At 34.2% G+C, this 10,155-nt stretch overlaps 1 protein-coding gene across 1 annotated transcript in view; it reads right to left on the reverse strand.

Moving 5' to 3' along the window:
- Nucleotides 1–7,748, reverse strand: part of LOC121410405 — a 43,064-nt gene extending 35,316 nt beyond the window's left edge. Inside the window, exon 1 of the mRNA XM_041602475.1 lies at nucleotides 7,610–7,748. The gene's annotated coding sequence lies outside the window, so the exon portion shown is untranslated. The remainder of the gene's footprint in view (nucleotides 1–7,609) is intronic.
- Nucleotides 7,749–10,155: the final 2,407 nt, after the last annotated feature.

A 10,155-nucleotide genomic window follows, 5' to 3' on the forward strand; every position in this document is an offset into this window, starting at 1 on the left:
TATATATTTATATACATGTATATTCAGAAAACCTTTCTGAAGGACAAGTCTATCCCAACAAAACATGGATTTGAATAAATAGACAATGTATAAAAAAAGCATGGTGCTGAAAATTTCATCAAAATTAGATGTAAAATAAGAAAGTGCCACTTATTACCACAAAAAGTCATACACACAAGATGAGTGTGATGCAAATGAAAGAGTTAACGATGTCATACACCTTTCTTACATGTATATATCAGTTAAAATATTCCTATTTTTCAGCTTTGACAATACGGTAACATCCACATCGAATCACATTTTGCAACAATTCATTGCAATCAACATATTCAAGGAGTAAACCTTACTTCACATTGTACAGTAGGTAAAAAAAACATATGTTTCTCATGATAAAATACAGTAACAATAGTGATTGGGCGACATCAACAGTCCTCTCATTTTCATAATGACCAAGTTGTACATATAGATGTTTTAAGAATTGAAGCAAAATTTTATCAAATGAATTTACTTTCTTATTTCACATCAAATTTTTATAAAATTTTCTGCACATTTGTCTGATTTTTCTCTTTTCATTTAAATCAACCTGCCCTTTAATAAAAAAATATTCAAAAAGAACTTGTCAAAGCTATTAGACAATGTTGCATGATTTCCATCCTGGTATCTTATCATACATACGTGTAGCAACAAAAACTATATAATCTGCAATGCAAGGTAACACATGTCAAAACCAATTACACAGCGCAGCAATGATTCGCACAGTCACTTGCACTTTTCAATCATATCCTAAGCACACAAATTTACGCATGTCATTGCAGACTCCCTCCAAAGAAGTGCGGTGAATAGGTCATAAGGTCATGTACTAAACTCCCAAGCTATACAGGCCACACACAGTTAGGGCAAGTTCAGGTCATGTACACAGTTTTCCTCCTTTTTTTTCTTCATACAGATCACTCAATATCAGAATGAAAGAACTGGATCTCTAACATTCATTGATGGCTTGTTCAGGTGCATGTAGGTACATACACCTATGTGGGTCACATACAGTATATATAGGTCTGCATACCATCAATTAAAGTGAGTTGAACTTGACAGATACATACGTACAGGCAGTACAGTACATACATGTATGTACATGTATATGTAGCATACTACTCATTAAACAATGCATAGGCCTAAAACATGAAAAAAAAATACATTTACACTCCATTTTTAATAATACCATTTGAGAAACGCTAAAATTCACATTAATATCACAGTACTTTACAAAAGGTACAGGTAACATTGAACACAATAACAGTCTTAACAGATACCATTAACATACTGTATAAACAATACCAAAATAAAATCATACTTTGGATTCTACCAAACTTACTTGAGGTGCTTTTTGAAAGTAGAGGTGCTGAGATTGTGAACAAAGATAAACATTTACTCCAAAACTCTACAAAGGGATTCATTAAAATAAGAATTAAGGATCACCAAAAACTGTACATAAAAGTTACTTCTTTGTTATGACAAATGAATAAACATTACTGACTTTAAAAAATAATTTAATTATATTGTACTTGCTCCTACTACCAATACAATACATGCACAGGTGCAGTCTATTAAAGAGGAAATGATTTTAAAATCCCACACTAGTTCATTTAGAAAGCATTTTGCCTGCCTTGTTTGCTTTTTTATCTTATTTCTTTTTTAAAAAAATATGTTTTCTCATTTTGAGCTCAAGTCTTATATTATTTGACCTCAAAATACATGGTCATGACTGTAGGCATTCATACTTTATGGTGGTGCCTTAATACCAGTTATGTGTATCCCAGAAGTGGGATTCTACCAAACTTACTTGAACTAAAAGCATTCGCTTATAAATTACAAAGAAAGTTTAAGTCATGGATGGTATAAACTACTGCAGATCCAAGTCGTACATTTAACCACCATTCAAACAACAATTACATGTATTTCAAAAAAGGATAACCGTTTTGCAATTTTGTCAATCGTTGACACTCTGAATAAAATATTAGAAAAAAAAACATTTCTAGTTCACTTCTGTCCCACATTCATGTTAGTATATCTAGTGTCATCAACTGATAACGATCTTCCAGAGTACTTAAGGGAATATTCTTCTTTTTTTTCATAGTGGCCAACAAAATAATTTCAAGGAAATATATAAAAATAAATGACCATTTCATGGATTTAAAGATGTAAAATGTTATTTCTTATTGAACTTTGGGGAAGAATTTTTATTCACTGTTCAAACGGTTGTCAAAATAATAAAATGATGCTTTCAACAATCATTTAAACTGCATGTAAACATTTTGAATCAGCCCTTGTGTGAATGATCACAAAATTATCTAGGGACAGTGATTTTCCATGATCACAGAAAACGGACAGAATTCACGGAATCGGCCGTTTGAAACAGAACGAAAGTTTTCAAACGGAAAATAACGGAAAAATGTTTTTCCGTTATGCACAAAATAGCAACAGAAATTAATCCCAAATCCTCAACAAAATACGAATATCAACTAAAAAAACAATATCTCACTTTGCACCAACAATCATGACAATCAACACATCGTAACTACACTTGAGCCTCTCCATCACTCGATCTAAATTAGTAATCACTCACGTCCGCACATAAGGCAGAATACGGCCGTGTGTTGCTGCCCTCTGCGTTAGGTCATGATAATGATTACGGTGATTCAACAAAACCAAAATGGCGGATAGGCGAAAGTCGTTGCTTGCTCAAAATAATGTCCAAAAAGTCCCCAAATCAGCGATAAAATCCCATTTAACAATAAAATAATGCTAACAATATGAAAGGTGAGAATGTATTCATTTTAAAGCGATGTTAGTACATTGGTAGAAATTTTGAGCAGCACTAGCATGCAACATGGTATTGAAGAGAATAAAGCTGCTGAACTGATTTAGCTACGGAATAAACACAATCAATTAGCCCCATTTCACATCCCTTAGTAAGTATCAGCACTGACAACATCAAAACAAAATGAAAAAGAATTTTTCTTCATCTATTTATAGTGGGAGCAAACTGACCAACACTGTTTGGGGTCTCTATTTGACTGTGTGTTATAGAATGGTTAGTTGTAAAATATACCAGTAAGCCTACATCTGAGATAAATACATAGGATAAATTAGCCTAATTTTATTTGTGTAGGGAAACTAAAATGTTTTCAAAAGTAATCGTACCACATGTTTTGCTACATGTACTTGGTAATATAATTATTGTGATAGTGATCTGGTATGTTGTAATTCAAATGGGCTTATATCACAAGAACAAGAATTCTCTACAAAGAAAGTTGCATTATGGGTAATGAACCTGGTCAGATATAAGTAGATGAAGACTTAATAAGGTGGAGGTATTAAGGATGCTGGTTTGCTACCTTAAAGACAAGGCTTAAGCATACCTGATTAAGTCCCAGGTATTGTACCTAGGATACCAATTTTAAAAGGATGGTCCCTTTATTATTTATTCAAATTATATTTAATAAATAGAGTAAAATTCACAGAGAAAAATGCTGAAAATTTCATTAAAGAAATGTGATAACAAATAGTAAAGTTAATGAATCCTAAAGTTTAATCAATATTTTGTGAAAACAGTTATATGCACATTGTCATGAATATTCATGAGGGGGGCTGATGATGTCACATCCACACTTTCTTTTTTTCTTGTTATTACATGAAATCATAATTGTTTCCTTTTTTCATACATGTGTAAATGATGTGTCTCCGCTATGATGAAATAAGTTGCGGCAATATAAAACTAATGCACCTAATCAGTTGCCAATCCAATTGATTTAGTGCCTGGTAGAAAAATTTTGAAATAAACCTTAATTCCATAAAATAGAATACAAAAGAAGAAGTGGGAATATGACATCTGCCAACCTAATGAATATTCATGATGACATGCCTAGAAGAACTATTTCACAGGAATAATGCAAATCTTTAAAATTCAATAAAGTTCTTCTTTATTTGTTATCTGATTTCGATCAAATTTTCAGCATTTTGCCCTGTGAATTTTACTCATTTATTGAGATAGAAATATCTCCAGCCTGGACCATCCCTTTAATCAAAACCAGTTTTTGTCCAAAATAGTTGTAATGACTAACGGACCTACATGTAGTAACACAAACGGGTCATTCTTATATTCATTACTGTTTTAAACTGGGCCTTTTGACTGCTATAACACACAGGGGTGTGGAGTGGATCACAAACAAAAAGAGAAAAAGCAGGAGAGTGTTGCAAAAAGCTCAAATTGAGAGCATACCCATACTTTTATACAGAAGAATGTCAGAATTATTCTCTCACATCCCTGTTATCATTACATAATTAATTTCTAAACGTCTTTTAACAATAGAAATTAAACAGTAAGTACCAGGGATGCCACTAAGTGTCCTCCAAAAATACTGAAACTTATCGCGGGCAGGGACAGTGTCCAAGATCAGTGAATTGGGGCATTGGCGGCGGGGGGGGGGGGAGGTATCCCCCACCTCAAAATTTGGGGGGGGGCAAGTGGCTTCTTACCTTGTTGTGATCGATGACATTGAAGCCAAGGTTTGAAAAAACTGACGGTAGTTAGTTGTGTGTTTCTAAAGTAATAGAACGCTAGACTAAAAAAGGGAGAAAAAGGAGGACTTTCCGACTTTTTTTTAGTACACAGAAAACAGGAAAAGTAGGAAAGAAGGACAATAGAGAAAAAGAAGGAATTCCGTATAAATACGGAAAAGTGGTATCCCTGAAGTACAATACTGTATGATTAAGCTAGGCAATGGCACTAGACTGTGCTGTAGACATGTGTCAATAGGTGAGTTGGCCTCAAATTTTCTTTCTATATTTTGAGTGAACAATGTAATTAAACTTCGCGATATCTTCATATTTTCTGGCAGCCAAGTTGATTATCTATTAAGGTGACATGTTTCCACGGCTCTTCTCAGAGGCTCAAACAGTCTTAACATCAGCATAAAGACTTTACCATAGCTATTTTTAGCCACTAGCCAACGGTGTAGCATTTAGTGTACCAATATGCATACATGATTTTAATGAGTATTCAGATTAAGCCTTATTTTTCACTAGTTAGGAAATTTTGAGGTAAGTTTTGAGCACTGTTCTGTGATAATAATGGTAATAAAGAATATATTTAGGTAATTTCTTTTTAGTAGAAATGCTGTTTTGATGTTTTTTGTCCTCCCTAGTATAATATGTTAGTCACACTTATGGGAACTGGTCACCAAAGATCTTGTATTTTCTTTCAATGTGAACATGGACATGGTAAAGGATCCAAGCTTCAGTGAATTTCAAAAGATTTGATGTGAATGCTTTCTTTACAATACAAAGTTATCCATGTAGAGATATATGTATCAACTGATTCCAAATCTACATTATGTAGGACCTAATTTGGTCTGAAGAGAGCAGTACAAGACATTCTACTTTGATCGATACAGGCTTAGTCCTACTACATCATTGGAGTAAACTGGACTAATCTTAACTTGTCTAGATCTAGTTTAAAATTCCAGTGGCGGAAACTTTTTCAGACAATAGACCAAAAGCTTCAGTCTCTTTATTTTGGTTGTTCCGCTAAACTACGTTGGCTCCACTCACCAATACATAGACTGAAGAGCTTGGAGGCCCGTATGTACAGCCAACGTATTAAGTGAACTAACGTTTTACAGGTCGCGATTTAAAACTGTTGTTAAGCGAAATTTACAGTTTCATGGTTTCCATTATCAGGGAAATATAAATAACTTAAGTAATTGTGTACCTTGGACCGGAGTTATTGAAAAAAAATCCTCTGGATGATTGAAAAATCTTTCATCTAAGACATTTTCACCTGAGCTGAGGATTTTTCTTGCAAGTTGCCATCTTGAATGACGTCATTATTGTTATTAACTTTTTAATGTCTCGATATATCGAATGTCGTCTGCTACCTGTGATCGTTGCGGTTTTGCTCGCATATGTACATATGGAGCAGATCGTATATTATCGAAAGCAATATCAATATCACATTTGTAAATTGTTGACGCCCTCTCCGTTCGTTGGTAAATATCTCATATTTTGGCTGCCATTTTAGGGGTGATTCTGGAGACCAAGACAAGTAAACATCAGTAAAGTACCATTTTCATACCTTTTGATCTATTTTGTTGACATTCAATTATTGATTATATATTAAAGATAGAATATTTGTAGTTTCTAAATCCTTAGACTGTAAATTCAATGTAAAAAGGTATATTGAAGTCTGGACAGTTAATCGGCAAAAGGGAGGATGTGATAACACATGCGAGCTCACACTAACTAAAGAAAATCGATGCTTCCTGGAATAGCCACGATATGAGAGCGAAAATAAAACCCGGAAGTCAGATCCTGCGAAACCTGATATTTTCAAGATGGCGACTTTCTGGGGATGCACAAGTGACAACATCGTCTCTGTAAAATGGATTATTATGGACCTCAAAATACATGATGTAAGTTTTAAATGTAATAATATCATATATTATAAAATGTGTTTCCCTATACCATTTTTATTTTTAAAAAAGTTTGACTTTTAGAAAATGAACTTTTTGTTCTCGCCAATTTAACACGGTGACAGATACGACAGTGTCGTAATCTCGAACCGGCTGTGATAGCTAGTTATTCCTGTCTATTCAGACAACACTGATGATCATATAAATTTAAACCTCTCTATTAGTATTGCACTAGATCTATCTAGACCTATTTATTTAGGTCGTTTAAATTTGGAATAACAATTTTCAAATTTTACCTAGATCTAATGATATTTTTCCCACTCTTCAAGACAGAGTCTGAGGCTGTCTGAGGCTTTTTACAGAGGGCAGTCAGAGACAGAGGTGATATAAAAATAACAAATGTTTAAAATTTCAAAATTACTAACAAAAAAATCATTGTAAAAATGTACGATGGGGGGTCGGGTGTCCGGACAGTTTATCTTTTTGAAGCCTTCTTTTTTGTTCTTGGATTACACTAAAAATATGAATTCAATACTTGTAATCATCTTCTATTTTGTTCTTTATAATATTTCCTAACATTTTGTACCGTACTAAAAATCAATGAAACTTCGCTTGTAAATTTTTTCCAAATGACTTTCTAAAATTGATCGTCCGGACACACAACCTGTCCAGACACACAACAACTGGATATAATATAGATGAATCTAGGCCTACCACTACCAGTTAGATCTATATTCCTGTAGCACCTTCAGAAAGTGAAGTACCGGTAGGCCTAGATCTACAAAGTAATATAGGCCTAGAAGTTATTTTATATGCGTGTAGCAAGCCCAGGCACAGGCAGCCACAGGCCACAAAGCCATCACAGGTAAAGTCATCGACACATTACGGCCGTAGGCGCATCGCATTCAGCGACACACAATAGTCGATACGAGCCGGTAATAGCGGCTCTCCTCAGCACAGCTCAGTGCAGTATGAAAGCTACACACGGCAAACCCAAGGGGACTTCATACCGAGGCTTACCCCGCTTGGAGCCTTATCGCACCAAATTTACTGGGCATTTGCATCTCAAGGGAATCTATGTGTTAGATAAAAAAAATCAAGATTACTTATATATATTTCGATATATGAAAATACGTTACCAGCTATACTGCCGTCAGAATACTGAGAATGTCGATATGGGATACGAAGTCTCTGACTTTATTAATTTCAGACGATATCACGTTCTCCGCATACACACAGCAGCCATGTTTAAAGAGCATTGATATGAGAGATGGAGAGTTGAAAGAACTCCGCTGCCATTGGTTGATAAAACAGCCCACGAGGCGATTTCGCCAATAGGCCATTGGATAAGAAACTTTCAATTGATGAGTGCCAATTAAACCAATTATGCAAATTACACGAAAAATATCCAAAATTATTGTATGATTATCATTGAGTCATATATTGATGGATATACCTATTGCCGATAAGGGATTGAAAACCCTGATATGATTATAATGAAAATATAATGAAAATAAAACCGTTTTTATTCTACTTGGACTTATAGCATCACTCTTGTTGTCAGTCCATACTGACATCCCTAGATCCTTTCAACGTGCAGTCGCTGTTATATGATACCGGTAGTATCTCTTTTCCAAAACCGTGTACAAAATGTAAAAATTACGATAGAATTGTGATTTTTTTTGCTTGGTCAGCCCCCCCCCCCCTCCCTACCCTACCCCCATCATTAAACTTCTTCTAAAGACTTTGGTGATCAAGTTGTGAGTTGTACGGAGTTGTATCTCCCTCTTTAGGAAGAAATGGTGAAGCAGGACAACAATTAATGTTTTAACATTTTAATGTACCCTAAACTTGATTAAAACAAAAAAATCCGCTAACATTTTCTCTGAGTATTCTATAATGAGGTGTTTTGACGTAAATCTTATGAGAAATCTAATTTGCATGGTGTTTGTAGGGGAAGCGTACGGGCCACCCACTAAACTTTTAATTCCGTGGGACCACCAGGCGGAGTTGGTCTAGGGTATGCGACACAACTATTAAATTAAAATTACATATAGGCCTATATGCTAAGGAATTATAGCTCGTTGTCAGCTGAAATTGTAGCAGAAAATTAATGGGTGTTTTAAATCATAAAGATTAAACCTAGATCTATTCATTGAAAAATGTGTTATCGCCCATTACAATATAGTTGTTTTCTTGAGGATCATAGGTTACAAACAGGGCCTAATTAAACGGTATGCCTATCGATCGCTTTTCCTAATTTTTTTCCTGTCTAAGAAAGATATTATTCATTAAAGGAGAATGAAACCATTGGAACAAGATAGCTTGTGTGAAAACAGAAAAATCAAATAAACAGATCAACAAAAGTTAGAGAAAAATCGAACAAATGATGAGTAAGTTATAAGCATTGGAATATTGCGATCACTAATGCTATGGAGATAGCAAATTGGCAATGCGACAAAGATGTGTGATGTCACTTGTGAACAACTCTCCCCATTACTTTAGTATATTTTTCACTTGAATTGCCTCTTTCATCACATCTATCCATAGATCATGTGTTCTTTCTACAGAGGGCATTATTACATATTTTTTAAGAATACATCATGGATAAAGAGTTTGTATCATCATTAGAAAAAGCAAAAAGAGACATTTTGAGGGTATTTTATAGTCCACCAAAGGCAAAGTTGTTCATCAGTGACATCACACATCCTTGTCGCATTGCCAATGTGAGGATCTCCATATAGCATTAGTGATTGCAATATTCAAATGGTCATAACTTTCTCATTATTTGTCCGATTTTTCTCAAACTTTCTTTATTCTTATTCTTTGATTTTTCTGTTTCTACACAAGCCTATTTGTTCCAAAGGTTTCATTCCCCTTTAAGGCCCATTCAATCCGTGGATCTTAACTGAAAAATACCAATTTTCCTAATCATGCTAATACACAAATTGGGTGCCTCAAATAATTACCCAAATGGTAAAGGTGCAAGCAAAATTGCGTACGTGCGACTGAGGAACATACTCATAACACGCTGAATAATAAACAAGGGATGTCCATATATCAAGTAGACCTTCATATCACAACTTATCAACCTAAAGAAGTGAAATGGGTTTGCAGGAGGATCTTGTATTGTCCAAGATGGGAGGGGAATTTAAATCACAGCTTATCCTCAATCTCAGCTAAAAGCCGACCGGGTTCGTTATTCAGATTTCCTATAAGTAACCATAATGACCATTGTCTTATCATGTTCTTTTTTTTCTTTTTTTTTCTTCGTTATTTGTACTTGCCCATCGTGCTTTGTCTTTGTGTTTATATATTACTATCGTTGTTTTATACTCATTTCATTTATGATTTTTATTCTACGAAAAGCGTTGTTTTATTTATTTTCATTCACTGTGTTAATTTCTGTATTTGTTATGTAAATCATGTATGTACACTTTGACAGGGCTCCCTTGTAAAGCAGGCCTTTTGGCTTGAATGGGACTACCCTGTCTTTTAAAGAAAACGTGAATAAATAAATAAATAAATAAATAATTCGTTAATCCCTGCATGGGACTGGAAAATATGTAAAAAAAATAATAAAAAAATAAATAAATAAATTTGCATATTTCATTCATAACAAATACACATAACTATTTCAGATAATTTTTATTCCTCTTTACTGGGTTGTACTTTATCAACCTAA

The sequence above is a fragment of the Lytechinus variegatus genome, chromosome 3 (assembly GCF_018143015.1).
Source record: "Lytechinus variegatus isolate NC3 chromosome 3, Lvar_3.0, whole genome shotgun sequence".
Classification (NCBI taxonomy): domain Eukaryota; kingdom Metazoa; phylum Echinodermata; class Echinoidea; order Temnopleuroida; family Toxopneustidae; genus Lytechinus; species Lytechinus variegatus.